The 23781-nt window shown below is 34.9% G+C and overlaps 1 protein-coding gene across 1 annotated transcript in view; it reads right to left on the minus strand.

Moving 5' to 3' along the window:
* Positions 1–23781, minus strand: part of LOC132752025 (uncharacterized) — a 77654-nt gene that overhangs the window by 12264 nt on the left and 41609 nt on the right. The window lies entirely within an intron of this gene.

The raw sequence follows: 23781 nt of genomic DNA on the forward strand, positions 1-23781 counted from the left end.
ATAAGACAAATGTTCAATGAAGAACTATTTTTTATGAATGTTTGAAGTAATGTATTTTAGGAAAGAAATGTAGGATAAAAGTTTGTTGAAATGTAAAAACATGTAGGAGAATGAAGGATAGGTTTAGCTTTGAATTGATATTTGAATGAAAAGTAGCTTTCAACTGGTATTTGGTTGAGAATTGTTTTTAAGAAAATAGATTGTTTCTTGGATAATATACGAGGGGTGATCCAGAAATAACCGGACTAACTCTCTAAAATATTTATTCTTTATGATTTTTGCATGAAGTCTGTACGGTACCAAATGTAATATAGATTAAACTGATTCTGTTGGATTGTGTTTGTTTGGATTTTTACGGCACGTCAACACATAACTGGCCATATCGTGCCAAATGCTATAATAGGCTTAAAATGTTATGTTAAACTTTGTAAATGACAATAAAAATGAGCCAATTAGATCCTAGAATACAAGTTTATCTCTTTCAAATAGTTAATGATGTTTTTTGATGGAATTGTATTAAAGAGTTCTTTGAGTGAATTTACACAATAAAATCTATTACAGGCCTGTGAAAAATCATGACATTCAAGAAGAAAATGCTACAAGCTACACATTAAGGGGCATTGTCATTCGTGAGGAGATAAGAGTGGGTAATTTTAGTGTGTCCAATTCGGCATCGAAGAAGAACTGTTTGATCATGGCGGTTAATTCTGTTGGAAATAAAAATATTATTTACAGATGTATTCCGTTCTTTTATGCGTAGTCATGGAAACACACTAGCGCAAGAGTGGGGAAAGTAATTTTCATTCATAAATTGCTATTTTAAAGCTGGTTTTGAACATAATTCGGATTTTGCATTTTCTAGACCCCAAGCCACATAGTAATGATGAGTCATGGTTCATGGTTATGGTTATTTGATCCGGAGACGGAGGAACAATCCTGTCAATGGAAATCGCCGGACTCACCAAATCCAAGGAAAGCTAAAGTGTGTAAAACAATAGGCAAACAAATGTACATATTTTTTGCAAATCATCGGGGGATGATTTTGCAACACGGTATCCCGCTCGGACAGACAATTACAGAAAGGTAGGTTTGTAGACATATAAATGATTATAAGACTGGTATCTTAATATGTTCAACGAATGGTTATGACGACATCAGAAGTGTGTGGATGTAAACTGTGATTACATAGAAAATTAACTGTCAGAATAACTTTGGGTGACTTCAACGTCAACGTTTGTGGGATGACTGTCCCGCACACACGGAACAGTGTTTGTATGTATTAGTGTTGTTTTTTGCCATAATGCATTGAAATTTTTAGGAGTCATGCATTGAAACTTATGTCAGATATTTTTTCGGGATTTTCTCTTTGTGTCTTTGTTAACCCAAGTTATGCGCCCAGTCCAGTTATTTCTAGATCATCCCTCGTATTTTTGAATGATTCGTTTCATATGAAGAATTGTTATACAAGAAATTTAAAATTGAGAAGCAGACTCACATTAGACTATTCTCTGTAATTGGTAGTGCAGCTTTCATTATGTGGAGACCTCTTTTCTCAAAGTATGCCAAAATCACTCATATTTTCCCCAAGAAAAAGGCTGAGGCCCCTTCCCCAACAAGAACCCGTTTAACCGTGTGATGCTCCCCTCGAAGGTTTTGGACACAGGAAAGTATAAAAAAATGAACAAAGGACAAAAACTCCAAAATAAGGCAAGGCAGAGTTATGGGGTTTTTGCACTGCACTTCTATTCAATGAGATCTATCTATCTATAAAGTTTCGTAGTAATGTTCCGGGTAAAATTTAAAGTGTAAAAATGAACAAAGGGCAATAACTCCAAAATTAGACAAGGTTGTGTTTAGGTTCTTTAGCATTGCAGTTCTATCCAATGAGATCTATCTACGTACAAAGTTTCATGTTGTTATCTCTAATAGTTTTGTCCCAGACAAAAGTCAAAAAGTAAAAATAAACAAAGGGCAATAACTTCATAATAAGGCAAGGCAGAGTTATGGTTCTTTAGCACTGCACTTCTACCCAATGAGACCTACAAAGTTTTATGTTGATATTTCTTATAATTTCAGAGTAATGTCCCGGACAAAGTTCAAAGTGTCAAAATGAACAAAGGGCAATAACTCCAAAATTAGGCAAGACAGAGTTATGGTTCTTTAACAATGCACTTTTACTCAATGAGATCTATCTACCTACAAAGTTTCATGTTGATATCTCTTATAGTTTTAGAGTTATGTCCCGGACAAAGTTCAAAGTGTAAAAATAAACAAAGGGCAATAATTCAAAAATTAGGCAAGGCAGAGTTACGGTTCATGTGCACTGCACATCTACTCAATGAGATCTATCTACCTACAAAGTTTCATGTTGATACCTCTTGTTGTTTCAAAGTTATGTCCCGGACAAGGAAAGCCGACGGATGTACAGACAGACGGACAAAGCGGAGACTACATACTCACCCTTTGGGGAGCATAAAATGGTGTTTTGGCCCTGATAGGTTCCCCACTTTTCTGAAACAATATGGGCCAAGATGGCCCTAGATCGCTCACCTGACCCATCAAACTCATCCGAACAGTTACCTAGACAAGCATTCTGACCAAGTTTCATGACAGGTGAGTCAAAAATGTGACCACTAGAGTCTTAACAAGGATAATCCATATTTGAGCAGTGTGACCTAGTTTTTGACCCAAGGTTACCCATATTTGAACTTGACCTAGAAATCATCAAAACAAACTTTTAGACCAATTTCCAAGATACTTGGATAAAAACAGTAGCCTCTAGAGTGTTAACAAGATTTTTCTATTTTTAGCTCCTGTGACCTAGTTTTTCATCAGAGATGACCAATGTTCGAACTCCTCCGAGCAATTACCTAGACAAGCATACTGGAGCCAAAAATGTTACCAATAGAGTGTTAAAAAGGTATTTCCATATTTGGGCGGCGTGACTTAGTTTTTTATTAGAGATGACCCATGTTCGAACTTGACCTAGAAATCATCAAAACAAATTTTCAGACCAATTTACAGGATATTTGGATCAAAACAGTCACCACTAGAGTGTTAACAAGATTTTTCTATTTTTAGCTCCTGTGACCTAGTTTTTCATCCAAGAAGACCAATGTTCAAACTAATCCAAGCAATTACCTAGACAAGCATCCTGACCAAGTTTGATGACAATTGAGTCAAAAATGTGACCACTAGAGTGTTAACAAGGTTTTTCTATTTTTAGCTTCTGTGACCTAGTTTTTCATTTGAGATGACCCATGTTCAAACTCATCCAAGCTATCACTTAGAGAAGCATCCTGACAAAGTTTGATGATGATTGAGACAAAAATGTGACCTCTAGAGTGTTAACAAGGTTTTTCTATATTTAGCTCTGGTGACCTAGTTTTTCATCCTAGATGACCCATGTTCAAACTCATCCGAGCTATCAACTAGATAAGCATCCTGACAAAGTTTGATGATGATTGAGGCAAAAATGTGACCGCTAGAATGTTAACAACGTTTTTCTATTTTTAGCTCCTGTGACCTAGTTGTTTTTCATTCAAGATGACCAATGTTCAAACTCATTCGAGCTTTCACCTAGACAAGCATCCTGACAAAGTTTGATGATGATTGAGGCAAAAATGTGACTGCTAGAGTGTTAACAAGGTTTTTCTATTTTTAGCTCCGGTGACCTAGTTTTTCATCTGAGATGACCCATGTTCGAACTCATCCGAGCTATGATCTAGAGAAGCATCCTGACAAAGGTTAATGATGATTGAGACAAAAATGTGACCGCTAGATTGTTAACGAACAAGTGTGGACGGATGACAGACGACGGACGACGACTGACATTTAACGATCCTAAAAGCTCACCCTGAGCTAGCTCAGGTGAGCTAAAAAACAAACCTATGTACATGTATTAAAATTAAGTAGTTGGAGCTACTGTTAAATTGACACCAAGGTCGGACATGCTAATTGAACTTTAGTGACATTGTTGCCAAACAATGTGTCATAGGATATATATATTTATTACATTGTATTGGCAAATGTTTATTTTCCTATACTTAACCTATACTTCCAATAAACTATTCTAGATTCTTTTACGTCATAACCCACCTTAGTTCACAGATGAGATGTTAGCAAAGCGTGACCATAAATCCTCAGTGCGCCTTTACATATCAAGCTGAACGGACGTGGTCTTGTTCAGTATTGATTTTTGTGTCGCCTCTACGGAGTTATGGCCCTTTAATAATTTTTAATTTTAAAGTTTGTCCGGACTTCTTCTCTTATACCACTAAAGCAATTTCAATGAAACTTTACAGGATTGATCTGTAGCTCAAGTCCTTGCGCACATTGCAAGGGTTTTTCGGTTGAATGATTTTTGGCCGAGTTATGGCCCTTTGATAAAAAAGGTGTATTTTTCTGTGTGTTGCCAGATACACAAAAAATTGTCCGGACTACTCCTCATAAACTACTGGTGCAATTTCATCTAAACTTTACAGGAATGATCAGTACCAAGGGTAGTTGTGCATATTATCTAATATCAGCATTTTCGGGTTCAATGATTTTTGTCAGAGTTATGGCCCTTTAATAATTTTTATTTTTAAAGTTTGTCCGGACTACTCCTCTTATACCACCAAAGCAATTTCAATGAAACTTTACAGGATTGATCTGTAGCTCAAGTCCTTGCGCATATTGCACGGGTTTTCCGGTTGAATGATTTTTGACCGAGTTATGGCCCTTTGATAAAAAGGTGTTTTTTCTGTGTGTTGCCAGATACGCAAAAGCTTGTCCGGACTACTCCTCATAAACTATTTGGTGCAATTTTATCTAAACTTTACAGGAATGATCAGTACCAAGGGTAGTTGTGCATATGCCCTATGCTGTCCGGGTTCAAATTTGTCCACAGTATTTGGGCCCCTTTAATAATGTGATTACTATTCTTGTTTGTATAGCGTACTATCCTGTTATACTTCTCAAAAAATTTCATTTATTGGGTTGACGTGTAATCCATTCAGTAATTGCAATTGGTTCGAATTATTTCTCCCAATTATGTTTAAAAAATTTTCTATCATATGTTGCGAAAATTGTCACTATTTATTGACATTGTGCTTTTTATCGTGATCAGTGTCGTTTATGTCCTACTTTGTCGGTAATTTGTCATGATTGGCAATCAGACGAGACATTATTACTGAATTTTTTGTATTAGCAGTAAATTGACAGCTTGTGCACATTTATTGTGTACGTAGTACGCAATTTATACATTCTTTGCGTAAATTGGTGACGTAGATACAATTTTATCACATGTTTTGTAATATGGCGGATGCAATGCTGCAACAGCAAATTTTTCAGGAAGAAGCTCCTTTGGCGGCTAGTAAGACGAATAAGGAACATGAAACCTCCTCAAAGAGGGCAAAGAGGTTATTGGTAAAGCTTCTGATTCTGGTAAGCCTAGAGGGAAACAGCCCGCTAACCCGTCAAAGACTCCCCAGATAAAGGTAACCACAGCGACTACCAGTAATGCCGAGTCATTTAATGCAGAGGCACTGTCCATTTTGAGACAAATGAATACCAACATTAATAAAACGAATAAAACAGTGGAAGAATTAACTGGTAGAGTTGATGCCTTGTATAATGAATATGATGAAGGTGACTGTGACTTGTCGCAGGTAAATGAAGATGAGGATTTTGATACTCAAGATTGGGAGCATGATGACCAGTATGTTCATGATCAAAGGTCTTTGTCGGTAGATGACGATGATGTTTTTAGTCAGTTTGCAAAGCAAAGAAATTTCAGAAGACTGATTGTGTTGATCCTGAGGTGTCGGAGAAATTGGCTGCTGTTGTCAATAGCACTTTTAGAGAGGGCATGTCGGATGAACATTATAGTCAAATATCTAAGAACATTTTACGCCCAAGTAATTGTGAAGCCCTCAAGAAAAAAAGAGTTAATTCCGGTGTTTGGTCAGTTTTGAAGCCAACCACGCAGACAGAGGACTCTAAGATGCGAGGTATTCAGAATAGTTTAGTAAAAGCTACCTGTAATATTGTAAAAATCATGGATAAGGGCAGCCAGATGTTTGACAATGAAATGTTAATTTGGGGCACGGACGCAATTGGTCTTTTAGGTCAAGCGAATCGTTGGATAAATATACGTAGAAAAGACTTACACAAGAGGGATATGGATCCCAGATTACACCATCTTTGTTCACCTATGGTGCCATTCACAGATCACTTTTATGGTGAATTTATGATCAAGGATATCAGAGATATCCAGTAGCTCAATAAAATCAGTAGAAATATTGTCAGAGGTGGTGGTAATGCACGTTTCAGAGGGCGTAGTAGAGGACGTAAATTTCAACCTTACATGTACAGCTCCTTTTGGGCGTACAAGGCCTGGTACTGGTACTGGTAGATCCCGACAAGGGATAAGAGAACAAAATAGTCGACTACTTTCCAGGCAGGTAGGTTAGCACTTTTTGAAAATAAATGGAGAAATCTTACTTCAGATGAAAGAATTTTAGACATTGCTTTGCATTGTCATATAGAATTAACTAAAAGACCTGAAAAACAAATTGTTTGGCCAATGCAGTTTTTTACTGCATATGAGAGAAAGATTACTGATGTTGAAATTGAAAAACTGCTTGATATGAATGTAGTTGAACAAGTTGAGTTTAATGAGAATGATGAGCAGTTTATCTCTCCAATTTTCACAGTCCCAAAAAAGGATGGAGAATATCGCATGATCTTAAATCTTAAGGAGTTCAATGAAACATATGTGGTTAATCATCATTTTAAGATGGACTCCTTTGAAACAGCATTAAAGCTGGTAAAACCCAACTGTTTCATGGCTTCTATTGATTTAAGACATGGATATTACTCTGTTCCAATTGCTTCAGAACATAGAAAATATCTGAGGTTTAGATGGAGGGGCAAGATTTACCAGTATACTTGTTTAGCCAATGGTCTGGCCTCGGCTCCCCGTTTGTTTACAAAATTCATGAAAGTAATAATTAATATGCAAAATTGAGACGATTAGGTTATAAGAACTCTGGTTACATTGATGATAGTTTTTTGCTCGGTGATACTATGTCTGAATGTTCAGATAATGTTAAAGACACTGTGAGTGTTATGGAGGATCTAGGTTTTATCATACATCAGCAAAAGTCAGTATTTGTTCCTACACAAAACATTGTGTTCCTAGGAAATCACATTGATTCTGTAAGAATGATAGTATAGTTAACAGATGAAAGAAAACATGTCATTATTTTTGAGTGTTCAAGGTTAATTGGCACGACAATCACTTGTATAAGGAAAATGGCCCGAGTGATAGGTCTCTTAGTTGCATCGTTTTCTGCAGTTGAATATGGTCCATTACATTACCGTACCCTAGAGAGAGCAAAAACCTCGGCCCTATTAGAAAGTCGAGGAAACTTCGGTGCCAAAATGTTTTTGTCAGATTCAGTAAAATCTGAGTTAAACTGGTGGATCAGAAATTTGCCAACTTCAATCAGAAATATTTCCCATGGCAAACCAAAGCTTTTTATAGAAACACATGCGAGTCTTGAAGGTTGGGCTGGTATTTGTCAGAATAGAGAAATTGGGGGTCGTTGGTCAGAAGAGGAATCAAGCTATCATATTAATTATTTAGAGCTTTTAGCAATATTTCATGCTTTGAGAGCCTTTTCTAAAGATCTGTTAGCCACTCACATCCAGATTAGAACTGATAATACATGCGCAATGTCTTATATTAACAACATGGGTGGCTTAAAGTCAATTATTTCTGACCAGTTGGCTCGTGAAATTTGGTTTTGGGCTATTAAGAAAGATATTTGGCTGTCAGCAACCCATGTCCCGGGTAAACAACATTTAGCAGATCATGGTTCTAGATTTTTCAATGATAATGTGGAATGGATGCTTAAAAAATGATTGCTAAGACTATCATGAGTCTGTGGGAGACTCCTTCTCTGGCAAGTAGATTGAATAAACAGTTGGATAAATTTGTCTCATGGAAATTGGACCCAGATGCAGAATTTGTTAATGCCTTTGACATGAATTGGTCAGACATTTATTTTTATGCTTTTCCACCTTTCAGCTTAATTCCTCGTGTGTTGATGAAGTTGAGTGAGGATGCAGAGGATAATTTATGTGTGTACAAAACTTTGACTGAGTATCTCAGTAGAACAAAGGACTTACGAGGTAATCAGGAATGTTTATTTTTAAGTTACATAACACAATAAGCTGATGGATTCGCACTGTTATGTCTAGTTCTGGTATTGACTGCAGTAAATATAAGGCACATAGTGTTCGTTCGGCCTCCACTTACATAACAAATGTTAACAATGTACCAATTAGTGATATTCTTAAAGTTGCAGGCTGGACAAATGCAGTAACGTTTGCTCAGTTTTACAATAAGGATGCTGGTGGCAATACTTTCTACTACTGAGACATTGTAATATATGTAGACATGTGATAGACTGTGTGGGACATTCATGATATTTTGTTATTCAAACTGGATATATATAATTATATATATATGATAAGTGTCAATAAAATGACTTTTTTCATTTATTTTTATTCTGGTCATTCTATCTATACATGATATTTCAATGTTCAGCTTGGGTGACAAGTTTCTTTCCCAAAAATTTTGGCTTTGAAGTCTCATCTGTGAACTAAGGTGTGTTATGACGTAAAAGAATTCCCCCAAATAAACGAAACTTACCTTGGTTAAGTTGATGTTTGGTTGGGATTCTTTGTAGTCATAAAACACCAAAGTGATCAGATTCCCACCCAATGCTAAGACCAGGGAAGTACCCTACCTGATAAATTTTTTATCTTAAACATGTCCGTTTTACCACTATGTTCATATTTATCAAAGAATTCAGAAGATAGGAATTTGTACATATATGGAAAGAAAAATTTTTGTGAAAGAATTTTCCGGCTTTGAATACTGAGGATTTATGGTCACGCTTTGCGCACATCTCATCTGATCACTTTGGTGTTTTATGACTACAAAGAATCCCAACCAAACATCAACTTAACCAAGGTAAGTTTTGTTTATTTGGGGGAATTATATCATTTTTTAATACACACATATAGCTGACCCGCGACAAATGTATACAGCCATGGTTACATGATTGCCCTATTATGTGACTTTCTTTGACCAGGAATTATGTGAGTTTTAAAAGGGCTATCATTCAGTCAAATCAATTGCTAGAGTGATGGATCTTTTACATAATTATATCTAAATCAAAAATTGTTTCATGTAAATAATTCAGTAGTTCTGTAGATTTGTTTTGCATGCAAAGCATAATTATTTCGACCAGAAATTTATTTTTCAAATTGAAATGATTTCAGTCAGTCATGTTATACAGCAGTTCATATGTATAGGTTTTGAATATTGGAACATAACACAATTATGATAATGATAAAGGAAATTAATTTTATGAAGTATTATATTAATCGGCAGTAGTTGTGGTACATCTAGAATAGGGCTGTCATTGATGGAAAATTTTGTATTGATATATCGAGAGGCAAATATCGACGATACATCGATATATCAACTGACATTAGATACAATGAAAAACATTTGTATATGTGTTATAAATTGGGATCATGGTGTTATGCATGCTTGTATTACACATAACAAATACTACAAACTAGCAGAAAGTTTGTTTTTTCTGTTATTCTTGTCACTGACAGTTGAAAACGGAGTTTAAAATTCAAGTTAATCAAGAAAACTAGAAAAAAATGACTTCTCTTATAAGCCAAAATAGAGGTATATTAACTAACATAAATAAAAAAAATTGTTTAGCTTGTATCGATATGTGAAAGTGTGTATCGATATTGTATCGGATGATGAATATCGACGATATATCGATATCGCAATAGTCAATGACAGCCCTAATCTAGAACAGAATAGAAAATTGGAAACTCTAAAGAAATCCCAAAATTGCAAAAAGAATTAACTGCAGTTGCCTAACTATAATTGGTATGAGTTATGCAGTAAAGTACCAGTATAATCAATACATTAATTAATATTATAAAAACAGATTAAAATAACTCATTTTCCTGTTTTCTGAACATAAAGTCAATGTACATGTATTTATTTCTTAATGCTTATACTGATTTACTGTAAGTTTCAAATGATCATTCAATTCTTATCCGTAACAGTCCACTCTGGCTTTTTCGTCAATATTCCAAGTTCAACTAAGAGTTATGGGTCGAATGGTCTGAATAGTTATGGGTCGAATGGTCAAGTGGCCAAATTCTTACTGAACATATAAATGCATAAATCCCTGACCTGTCTAATTTTAGTGGATACAATAAGAATTTTACCAACAAAGGAGTTGGAGGAAGCTGAATAAAGCGAAACATGTTTTGATACTTAAATTTGTGTTGGTTCTTGATCCAATTGTCCTACCAACAAAAGAGCACAGTCATGTCAATGTTTGTGGTTAAATCTATTGTTATTCAAACTAGAACTGCCACTGTCATGGCGTGAGTACCCCCGCCTACAACTTTGTCAGAATCAACAGTGGCCATTTAGAGCAACCTCCCTGCCAAATCTAAGGTTACTAAGCCAGTGCATTGCTAAGTTATGTATTCTACATGCTTAAAATGTGAAAATGTCAATATCAATACACTGCGGACAGGCATTCTTAAGCATTTGAGCAGACAAGCTTATTATAGTAAAATCCCTGTGACCTTGACTTTTGACATAGTCACCTTAAAATCAAAAGGGGTCATCTACTAGTCATAAATAACCTCAATACTAAATATGAAGACTGTTGACCAAAGCATTCTTAAGCAATTGAGCGGACAAGCTTTTTTTAGTCAAGGCCCCTGTGACCTTGACCTTTGACCCAGTGACTTCAAAATCAATAGGGGTCCCCTAATGGTCATGATCAACCTCCATGCCAAATATGAAGACAGTGAGTCAAAAGTTTCTTAAGTTATTGGGCAGACAAAATTTTTGAAGTCAAAGTCCCTGTGACCTTGACCTTTGACCTCAAAATTTAAAAGGGGTCATCTACTAACCATGACTAAACTACATGCCGAATATGAAGACTTCTGGTCAAAGGAATCTTAAGTAACTGGGCGGACAAGTTTTTTTTAGTCAAGGCCCTTGTGACCTTTATTTTAACTCAGTGACCTCAAAATCAAAATGGGTCATCTATTAATCATGGCTAACCTCCATACCAAATATGAAGACTGTGGGTCAAAGGAATCTTCTTAAGTTACTTCGCGGACAAGCTTTTTGAAGTCAAGGCCCCTGTGACCTTGACCTTTGACCTGGTGACCTCGAAATCTAATGGGATCCTCTACTAATCATAACCAATCTAAATTCTAAATATCAAGACTGCTGGTCAAAGGAATCTTAAGTTATTGGGCGAACAATCTGTATGAAGTCAAGGCCCCTGTGACCTTTGACCCAGTAACCTTAAAATCAATAGGGATCATCTACTATTCATGACCAATCTAAGTACCAAATATGAAAACTGTGGGTCAAAGGAATCTTCAGTTATTTGGCGGACAAGCTTTTTGAAGTCAAGGCCCCTGTGACCTTGACCTTTGACCTGGTGACCTCAAAATCAAAAGGGTCATCTACTTATCATGACCAATCTAAATACCAAATATCAAGACTGTGGGTCAAAGGAATCTTAAGTTATTGGGCGAACAAGGAAAAACTGATGGACGGCCGGACAAACGGCCGAACGGACAAGCTGATTCCAGTATACCCCCCTAACAACTTCGTTGTGCGGGGGTATAATAATTGGTCAGAGTTATCTAACAATTAGGCAAAGAAAGCTGAATTTCGAAACATATTTCTTTTTATGAATCGGAAAATCATGTAATGTGTTAAAAGGTATTCAAAAGAAGTACTTACAGAATTTCTATTTTTCTTTCAAACAAATCAAACCACAATAATTGCCAGTTTTTTTATTTTATTTTAGAAAAAGACATTTTTCGGTATACGCAGGTAATTTTGTAAAGGAGCTCCATGCTTGTTTTGTAAAACATTTTAGGAAAACTTTATTGCATAAGTGTAAATCAGGTAACTGTATTTGATTAAATATGTATTTTAGACATTTCGTCACACTTATAAAATTCTGACTACTTTACTATATTTAAGATGTCTTGTCTTAATTAATTAATTCATTCTTGCTTGCATGCGCATGTGTGTATACGAAGTTTTGCGCGTAGGTATACACCACGCTTTTATCAATGAACTGTTGTTTTTTTATAAGGTACAGAAATGTTTTTCTGTAATGAAAATTAACGATTTGAAACTTTAAAAACCTTAAAACAATTTTGCAAACAATATTTTAACAATAAGTTATCTGAATGTACTAATACTGCAGAATGAAGAATTAGTTTCTATAGCGGTTTTATCCGGAAGTGGATGTTGTTCAGGAAAGCGATGTACCTGTCACGATTGTCAAGATGTAGCTATAACTTGGTATATATTGCAAGCAATGTATACAAATAAGGAATACTTTGATGAATACTTCAATACACTCAATGTAATAAAGTGCACTGACAGATGAGGGGAGATAACAAAATAGCTTTAATTGACATATATAGTTGCATTTACTTCTCTTTAATTAAAAAAATAGGTAATGAAACATGAAATATTTCTAGTGTTTTATAATGTATTTAAGTCAGCTGAATGTATTTTATAATGTATTTTATAGAAACGTCATCAGACTGAAGGGAACTTGTGGTCAGCTCCGTCTACTCTATCGTGGACCTGGACTCAACCAGAGCACGACCTGGGGCACAGAAGCTCCAATAAGGTCTTCATGCGATGACACGCTCCAGGCCGTGCCAGGTACACTAGCAACCCTTGACTTCCCAGTGGCGGGAGTCAGGAGTACCCCCGACATCATAATGAGCCCTTTGCAAAGGTGGCAGAGGTCACAGTTCCCACCATCTTATATAATTGTATTAGCAAAAAGCTGTATTTAAATATTGGTAAATATCATGCAAAATACCTGAATCAAGAATGATGTTAAACAATGAACAGTATACGGGGAGCAAGAGAGAACATGTAGATTTTTAGTATTTGTTACTAATGAAGTCAAAGCTTGAAACTCAGCCTAACCATTTCTTGATTTTGTTATAACTCTTGTATTTCTAAAGTAGTGATTGGACGATTGAAACACAAGTAGTCAAAAGTACAAGTTTTATAATTTAGGAAATATGCCTTACTGTTATGACCAGGAGATGAATTTCCTTCTTTACAGTATTCATAAAACTCGGCAATGTCTGGCATTTTTTTGTTTTTTGACTGTTTATTACTGTTTTAATACCTCAAATAATCTTTTGGTTTAGTAGAGGATACTGCATGCAATTTACGCTCATTATTGAAACAATGTTATTTAAGTATGTATTTATACAGTCGACTCCATTTATAACGAACTCGCTTATAACAAATTATCATTTATAGGGAACTCAATCTGAAATCCCCAAGCGATTATTTCTTTATTTCATATTAAATCACGTCGCTTAATAAGTACTCCCTTAAAACGAATTTTCAGCTATAGCGAACCGTTTGTTCAAGTCCCAAATGGCGAAAAACACATAATCTCCTAAAACAAACTGTAATAATTGAAATATCGCAATGCGCTTGATAAAAGGTCAGTAAATAAATACTGCTATCCCATAATAATTCAATCGAGTGATTGCAAAAGTAAGTTATGACTTACAGGAAATAAAGATTTTTGTAGAAATGTTCTCTCATATAGACATATAGGCAAAATGAAAAGTGTTCAATAGAATTTCTTTAAACTTGGCATGTTGTTAGAATATGATAACAGAAACATTTTAAGCGAAAAAAATATTGGGGTCACCTTTCTCGTTTTTGAGTTATCTGCCCCTGAATCAGAATTTTCTACTTATTTGAGGTCATTTCAAGAGCAGATAACTTAAACATACTTAAATGAAATCTTGTTTTTACTTCTGGATTTATTGTTGAGGACAGTACATAATAACATGCAATTCCTAATATTGTTTCTGTTATTTTTTTTCAATAAAATAAAGGTACTTTAAATTCTTAAAAATCCGCCATTTTTTATTTAAAAATGCACAGGTTAAAAGAAGAAGTGGAAAAAAAAACTATCCACTCTAAATTCGTTCTTGAAATTTTGCATATCGACTAAAACGAAGGTAAGCTTTATGAAAATAAGAAAAAACAAGAAACATGGCAATGCCATGAAACCAGGTTTTCAATTATCACCATTGTACATAAATATGTTGTAGTTGAAATACAAATACAAGTAACAAACAATATACCTATGTACAATTTAAATCATGAATAATGAATTTTCTATTTTTAGTAACTGTAACCTTGACCCTAGGGGCCAAAAAGCCATCCCAAGTGAGGTCTTTATGAAAACTTGCTAAACACCAAATTTCATAAAAATAGCTTATTACAAACTAGTTATTGACTGGAAACCTATTTTCCATTTTTAGTAACAGTGACCTGACTGGAGACAGATTTTCTATTTTTAACAACAATGACCTTGACCGTGACTCTACAGGACCCAAAAGCAGGCAGATGAGCTGGCAGGCATGCAATAACCTAGTGAGTTTTATGACTAAATAAAGTTTGTTGTAATTAATAGGATATATTACACTGATAATATAATTTTATGGAAAAAACAAAAGGCCATAATTAGGTAAAAACTTATCTAATCACAAAACCCTGACAATATGCATCAGGACACTTGATGACAAAGCTTCTGTGAAAGTTTGAACAAAATCCTTTGAGAAATGTAGGAGGAGTTGCGCACAGAAGAAATTGTTCACTATATATTCTATATAAGGAAAAAAGCAAAAGGCCAAAATTAGGTCAAATATTATCCAATCACAAAACCCCAACAACATGTGCCAGGGCACTTGATGACAAAGCTTCTGTGAAAGTTTGAACAAAATCTGTTGAGAAATGTAGGAGGAGTTGCACTCAGAAGAAATTGTTCACTATATATTCTATATAAAGAAAAAAAACAAAGGGCCATAATTAGGTCAAATATTATCCAATCACAAAACCCCGACAATATGTTTGTTTGTTTGTTTGTTTGGGTTTTTATGTCACATCGACACAATGTAGGTCATATCGCGACGTTCCAGCTTTACTGGTGGAGGAAGACCTCAGGTGCCCTTCCGTGCATTATTTCAGGCACGAACGGGCACCTGAGTAGAACCACCGACGTTCCGTAAGCTAGCTGGATAGCTTCCTCACATGAAAGAATCCAAAGTCCCTGTCAGGATTCGAACCCACAGCGGTGAGGGGCAAGTGGTTTGAAGTCAACGACCTTAACCACTCTGCCACGGGCGCCCCCCCCGACAATATGCGCCAGGGCACTTGATAACAAAGCTTCTGTGAAAGTTTGGTCAAAATCCGTTGAGAAATGTAGGAGGAGTTGCGCACAGAAGAAATTGTTTACGCCTGCCCGCCCGCCGACATACCTCAATCTAATAACAAGTTCTGGTTAAAAATGTATTGTTTCCCTTCATTGTAAATTATCTGCCCTTGAATTTAACAAAAAAGTCCAATTCAAGGGCAGATAACTCGAAAATGAGAACGGTGACCCTTATTTTTTTCCGTTTAAAATGTTTCTGTTATCATATTCTAACAACATGATTGTCAAGTTTAAAGAAATTCTATTGAACAGTTTTTTTGCCTATATGTCTATATGAAAACTCCCAAAAACGTCCTTAAATAATTTTGTAACATTACAGTGTTAAAATGGCAACAACATCAAAAACTGGAATCTCGCATGTAACTTTTATAGACAGTGAATGTGGCCATAAGCTCATTTTTTCTAAACAAATACATGTATAAATTATGCATATAAACTGTGAAACTTTCGTCTACAATAAATCAAATACATGTAATAATATATTGTTCAATAAAGTGCCCACCATAAATATTAACGCTGCCGTAAAATACCGATTACACCAGTGACCGATGACGATGGGATCGCGGGTTGGGGGGTTCGGTGGGATCTGTCGTTGCAGATTCTGCTGTTTAGTATAAAAATGTTGTTATTGTTGCATATTTCTAATAACTTATGACCAATTTTATTAATCTTGTTACATTTTGACGTATGATTACGTGGGATTTCTAAACTATCTAAATAATTTATCTCATTAAAGTAATAAATGGTTTCACTGTCAAAATTGAGATTATCGGACAAAAAATCGTCAAATTTTACAAATTCTGGTAAATAATAGACATATGAGCATTTGCATCGCCAGTTATCATAAGGTAATCATAATGACCTAGCTTGGCTGATATATCATTTTCTAATTCAAAAATTTCATCATCAGTGAAAAATCAAGATTGCTCTGGTGGGATGTACAAAGCACCCAATAAAAATCATTGCTTTTAAAACAATTCTCATATGCAGAAAATATATTCACGTTCAGAATCAACAATATGAATTTTATCAAATATAGTATTATGAATGAAAAAGCCGGATCTTCGAAAGCATGAAAAATGTAGTTTGGTACATCACAAAATCTCAGATAGACACAAAATGGAAAATTGTTCAATAAATTTTACAAACTCTGGATATTTCAGGCCACAAACATTTAAACAGCCAATTTTTTAAGTTAGTGTTCATAACAGGATTATCATCGGGAATGGTGAATTCATTGTTTCTAATAAAATTAGGACACTCATCATCTCTAGCCTCTTTTAATAATATTTAGTTCCAAATTTGTTTGCACAAACCATTTTAATTAAGTTCAAGGCCATTAAACTATTCAATATTAACACAAACCACTTTTATACAAAGTTCAAGGCCATGAAACTATTCAGTGTTAACCTTTTGCAAATTGCATATTGCATATTTGTAGCGGAGGTAATGATTAGAAATTGTGAATTTTTAAATCTGTTCCAAGTTCAAGGGGGATAACTGATCATTACCAAATTGGAACTTGACTTGTATTTTCTGGTAAAATACCAGCACATGCAATGTCAACATCAGTCTCAAATACATTCCTACAAAAGCAAAAACTGAAAAATTCTTATCTCTTTCAAAGTTCAAGAAGGATAACTAAAAAATTATCAGACCATAACCAAATTCGAACTTGACTTGTATTTTCTGGTTAAATATCTGCACATGCTATTTCAACCTTATACATACATTTCTACAAAAGTTAGTGTGGAAACTGAAAATTTCAATTTTTTTCCAATGTTCAAGAGGGATAACTTTGTCCAAAAACATCAGACCATGACCAAATTCAAACTTGATCTGCTTATTCCTATGATGTATCTATACGTCACATTTGAGTTGAACAACTGTTGGAAAAATAATGAATGGAAACTGATTTTTTTTTAAAATTCAAGAGAGATAACTCTGTCAAAAATAATCAAACCATGACCAAATTCAAACTTGAACTGCAAATTCATATGACATATCCATATAACAAATTTGAGTTGAATGTGTACAACTGTTGGAGAGACAATGAATGGAAACTGAAAATTTCTTCTTTTTTTTTTCAAAAATCAATGTTCAAACTAGACCTGCGTAATTGTTTGCCATATCCATATGTCAAATTTGAAATGAATGTATACAACTGTTGGGGAGATAATGAATGGAAACTGAAAATTTCTTATGTGTATCAAAGTTCAAGAGGGATAACTCTCTTAAAAATCATTAAACCATGACCAAATTCAAACTTGACCTCTGCATTCCTATAACATATCCATATGGTAAATTTTGAGTTGAATGTGTACAACTGTTGGGAAGAAAAAGAACGGAAACTGAAAATTTCTTCAAGGGACATAACCCAAATTTCATCAAACCATGACCAAATTCAAACTTGTCCTGTATTTTCTTATGATATATCCATATGTCAAATATGAAGTGAATGTGTGCATCTGTTGCTAAGATAATAAATTTAATTATTTATGAAATTGTTGATATTGATTAAATTAGTTTTTATAGTATTGCTTTTTGTCCCAGACAGAATGCGCATAATAAATGCTACTTCTATTTCTTAGAAAATATCGTTATGTAAAAAGATCATTCTGTACAGTAAAAAATGTAATTGTCAGTCTAGATTAGTTTTATTTCAAACCCACCCCCAATTTAAGAGGATGCATTCTAAAAGACTCCAATGGACATGTCTCAATTGGTTGTCTTTTGACAATCAAGCTTTTAACTTAATATGTCTATTCAGCAAATTTCTTGTTTAAGAATTCTGTTTTGTTTTGAACTTTACCCATTACCTCAATGTCATGGTGTTCCAAAATGTATGTATATGTTAGGTAATTGGATGTTCTTATGTTCTTAGAAAAGTAGGAGATCTAAAAATAACGATAAATGTATGCACCAGTACAGTGTTTTTTTTTGGCAAATATTCGGCGATATTCGGCCCCTTTCCCCACCTCTCGGAATATATATTTTTCCCCATGAAATTGCGAAAATTCCCCACCGTCAAAAAATATACCCAAACAAGAAACAGAAGTAAAATATGCCAATTTATTTTGATTCACATAGCAAATTCATGAACTCAATCATTATTATCAGGGATGTTTACTTTACGCTTGCTTTGCGACATAGGTCGTTCGTTTTACCGCGGCTGTAAGACAATACGGTAGCGCGACAATCGGTTATTGAGTTTGTTATTTACCGTTGGCTTTAATGAAATAATACATGCAAATATTTATAATTAAACACTCGCCTACTTAGTAAGTATAAAATAAACAGAATATTATAAAATGAAATAAAAATACGCTATCAAAAAGAGATTACAGTAACAAGATGAAAATCCTCAAGTTACCGAACTGCCGATGTGTCGAATTGTCGCTGTATCTTTATGGCTTTTACGACTATAGCATTTACTGCAAAAATGTCACACAACAGTCGATGTTATCGAAAGATAATAAATAAAAAATGCTCCTCGAAGAACAAACGTATTGATGTTCTTTTTAAACAGCACGCACTTTCTGTGCTAGGTTCAAAGGAAAAATATCAAAAACCAGACCAATGCAAGTCAGCCGAGGTACGCTCGATATTTTTTTCTCAGCGTATTTTATTTAGTAATAATACATGATATAAATATTTCCAATCAATTCACTAAATAACTTGTCTGCCAGTGCAAAGTAATGATAAATTATGATTATAGAAACTGCGATTATGTATCAGGGTTCGTACAGACATCCTGTATCAAAATTCAAGGACTTTTTAAGCACTTTTTAAGCATCTTTTTCCATTTTTCAAGCACAATTTTAGTGTCTATATCCTACACAATGTTTAACCAACACTAATTTATAAGTCATTTTTTGTTGATAACACATTTTCTGGCTACAGTACTCTTTAACAGTTTCTATAGAATAACAAGAAAGATACTTAACTGCCACCCTCTGTTTTATGGCCCCCTGTCAAAACCCTAACTTCAATATATCACGCTCCCCCCCCCCCCCCCTTACAAAAAAAAATCTAAGGGAAATTTTTTTTCAACTGTGCTTATAAGCAGAAAAAGTGTGTAAGAACAGGTCGAGGGTTTAGCGCAAGACTGTAGTAACTGTATATTTGTAAATTTTACAAGAGAGGCAAAAAACATTCTGTTTTAAATGATGTTCTATCATTTCTTAAGATTTCTTAGAATATGAAAAGAAAGTGTAGAAGAAAGCAAATGAATTAACAAAACAATGTTAATCTTTTTTCCTTTCTTAGATATTTGGACTGTGCTGAGTTACTACACTCTTGCGCTCAAATGGTAATATTTTGAAAATTATTCTGAGTGCAAGACAGTAGTAACTAGACTTACTACAGTATAACATGCACAAAATGAGGGCATCTATTTACAATATTAATTGCAACACTGTAGTAACTCAATTAATAATAATTATGCCCCCATTTCGAAGAAAAGGGGGTATATTGCTTTGCACTTGTCGGTCCGTCGGTCCGTCGGTCCGTAGACCAAATGGTTTCCGAGTGATAACTAAAGAACCCTTAGGCCTAGGAACTTCAAACTTGGTATGGTGATTGGTCATGTCCAGTAGATGACCCCTATTGATTTTGGGGTCAAGGGGTCAAAGGTCAAGGTCACATTGACCTTGTAGGCAAAAACGGTTTCCGATCAATAACTAAAGAACCTTAAGGCCTAGGAACTTCAAACTTGGTATGGTGATTGTTCATGATCAGTAGATGACCCCTATTGATTTTGGGGTCAAGGGGTCAAAGGTCAAGGTCACATTGACCTTGTAAGGAAAAACAGTTTCCGATCAATAACTAAAGAACCTTAAGGCCTAGGAACTTCAAACTTGGTATGGTGATTGGTTATGATCAGTAGATGACCCCTATTGATTTTGGGGTCAAGGGGTCAAAGGTCAAGGTCACATTGACCTTGTAGGCAAAAACGGTTTCCGATCAATAACTAAAGAACCTTAAGGCCTAGGAACTTCAAACTTGGTATGGTGATTGTTCATGATCAGTAGATGACCCCTATTGATTTTGGGGTCAAGGGGTCAAAGGTCAAGGTCACATTGACCTTGTAAGGAAAAACAGTTTCCGATCAATAACTAAAGAACCTTAAGGCCTAGGAACTTCAAACTTGGTATGGTGATTGGTTATGATCAGTAGATGACCCCTATTGATTTTGGGGTCAAGGGTCAAAGGTCAAGGTCACATTGACCTTGTAAGGAAAAATGGTTTCCGATCAATAACTAAAGAACTTTAAGGCCTAGGAACTTCAAACTTGGTATGGTGATTGGTCATGATCAGTAGATGACCCCTATTGATTTTGGGGTCAAGGGGTCAAAGGTCAAGGTCACATTGACCTTGTAAGCAAAAACGGTTTCCGATCAATAACTAAAGAACTTTTAGGCCTAGGAACTTCAAACTTGGTATGGTGATTGGTTATGACCAGCAGATGACCCCTATTGATTTTGGGGTTAAGGGGTCAAAGGTCAAGGTCACATTGACCTCTTGGGTAAAAACGGTTTCCGATCAATAACAAAAGAACCCTTAGGCCTAGGGACTTCAAACTGATATGATGATTGGTCATGATCAGTAGATGACCCCTATTGATTTTGGGTTCAAGGGGTCAAAGGTCAAGGTCACATTGACCTCATAGGTAAAAACGGTTTCCGATCAATAACTAAAGAACCCTTAGGCCTAGGAACTTCAAACTTGGTATGGTGATTGGTCATGACCAGCAGATGACCCCTATTGATATTGGGGTCAAGGGGTCAAAGGGCAAGGTCACATTGACCTTGTAGGTAAAAATGCTTTCCAATCAATAACTTAAGAACCCTTAGGTCTAGGAACTTCAAACTTGGTATGGTGATTGGTCATGACCAGCAGATGACCTTTTGATTTTGGGGTCAAGGGGTCAAAGGTCAAGGTCACATTGACCTTGTAGGTAAAAAACGGTTTCCGATCAATTAACTAAAAACTTAGGCCTAGGAACTTCAAACTTTGTATGATGATTAGTCGTGACCAGCAGATGACCCCTATTGAGTTTTGGGTCAAGGGGTCAAAGGTCAAGGTCACATTGACCTTGTAAGTAAAAACGGTTTCTGATCAATAACTTAAGAACGCTTAGGCCTAGGAACTTCAAACTTGGCATGGTGATTTGTCATGACCAGCAGATTACCCGATCAAGGGGTCAAAGTCAAGGTCACATTGACATTGTAAGTAAAACGGTTTCTGATCAATAACTAAAGAACGCTTCGGCCTAGGAACTTCAAACTTGGCATGGTGATTGGTCATGAGCAGCTGATGCCCCTCATTGATTTTGGGGTCAAAGGTCAAGGTCACATTGACCTTGTATGTTAAAACGGTTTCCGATCAATAACTAAAGAACCCTTAGGCCTAGGAACTTCAAACTTGGTATGGTGATTGGTCATGACCAGCAGATGACCTATTGATTTTGGGGTCAAGTGGGCAAACGTCAAGGTCACATTGACCTTGAAGGTAAAAACGGTTTCTGATCAATTAACTAAAAACGCTTAGGCCTAGGAACTTCAAACTTTGTATGATGATTGGTCGTGACCAGTAGATGACCCCTATTGAGTTTTGGGTCAAGGGGTCAAAGGTTAAGGTCATGACCAGTAGATACTTGATAATCCTTTTTAATTGTTTGATCACTGGGTCAGAAGTCATGCATAATAACCTTATCACATGACTAATTGGCTGCTGATAGGGGGCATACATGTTTTACAAACATATCTTGTTGAAATAAGATAAATGATAGTGTTAAAGTAACCTTTAATCTTTAACATCATTGTAACAAAGGGGCGAGGGTTCAGGGAGATGGTTCTTCATTATTAATATTAATTGTGATGTCAATAGAACATTATTCTGTGCAGCAGTCACAAGTATGATTATACTGACATTCATGGTACTTTCTTATTTTATGTATTGAAGCTATGTAGGACATAATTAACAAAAATCCAATTTTTTTCTGAAACAAGAAATACTGACTTTAGTCATTTTGCCTATGTACCTCTGATACTGCATCACTAACAAAAGTTAAATTTTTAATACAAACTTGAAATTCTCTTAGTTCATCTATTTTTTTAATTAAGACACTTAGTTTCAAAGTGAAGGTTGTAGGTTCAAATCTTAATGAAACAATATGTTTTTATGGGGTTTTTTATGTTGCTTTTTATTATATTTTGTGAAACTACTATTAAGTTTTTGCGTAGGCCAAATCAAACATTGTACAACTGTACAAATTGAAATTATGAAACTTTAGAAATATACATCTATATATCAAAGTTATGATTTTTTTTAAAAGAAAAGACATAAGAAATCAAAGAAATGATTCATTCATTAATACTGCATATAAAAGAAACCTTTCAAAAAGTTTTTGAAAAATTCGAACTTGCAACTTTGCGAAAACACTTGACCATTGGAATGTTAATATAAAATGAAGTATCGACAACTTTCGTTTCATTAAAAACAATAATAAAATCATAAGAAATTACAAAAGTCAAGAAAAAGCTTCCAAAAATTAATGAGTCAATATTGCCAAACAATACTTGCCAAAAGTAAAGCATTGATAACTGGCTAATACAGTAAACAATACAGAGGTGGTGCATTTTTTACTGTAGATAAAAATGTTGTTTTTTTTCCTTATTTAGAACAACATACTTCCACTTCTGATATAAATGAAGGGTTTACTTATACATGTATAACTGTTAAACCCATGAAACATCTAAGATTTCAACTGAAAACTCCATATTCATTTGCAGTTTTGAAATACACAGACAAAAAATGTTGCTAAAATATAGAATGATATATAGATATACATGTGTAGTGTCATCCTCCTTTGAAATGTGATCATTGATGATATCATAATGTATTGCCTTGTGAGTTACTACAGCCTTACATGAAAATGTAAGGGCAAATAATATTATTTTCAGTGCAAGACTGTAGTAACTACACAGTTACTACAGTCTTGCATTGAAATGAAAGAAAAATTTCATTTCTTTTTAAGTGCAAAACTGTAGTAAGTCCAGTTACAACAGTTTTGCAGTAAAATATCTTTATCTTTTGAGTTACTACAGTAAAGTATTTATAAAAAAATTATGAAATGAAGTAAAATAAAAACAAAAAAATTTACCACATGATGTAAAATACCAAATAATACAGGAAATTCAAAAAAAGTCATTTTCAGAAAAAATGGTAGTTACTACAGTCTTGCGCTTAACCCTCGAGGTAATCGTTAATCCGCTCTTTTGTTATATTACCTGTCAATCAGTCAGGCATCATATTGTTGCAAAAAATCTCAACTTATACTGTGACATGCAAACATTGCTGAATTAAG

This window comes from Ruditapes philippinarum, unplaced genomic scaffold, assembly GCF_026571515.1.
Source record: "Ruditapes philippinarum isolate M1 unplaced genomic scaffold, ASM2657151v2 ctg1786_1_1_1_1, whole genome shotgun sequence".
NCBI classification, from domain to species: domain Eukaryota; kingdom Metazoa; phylum Mollusca; class Bivalvia; order Venerida; family Veneridae; genus Ruditapes; species Ruditapes philippinarum.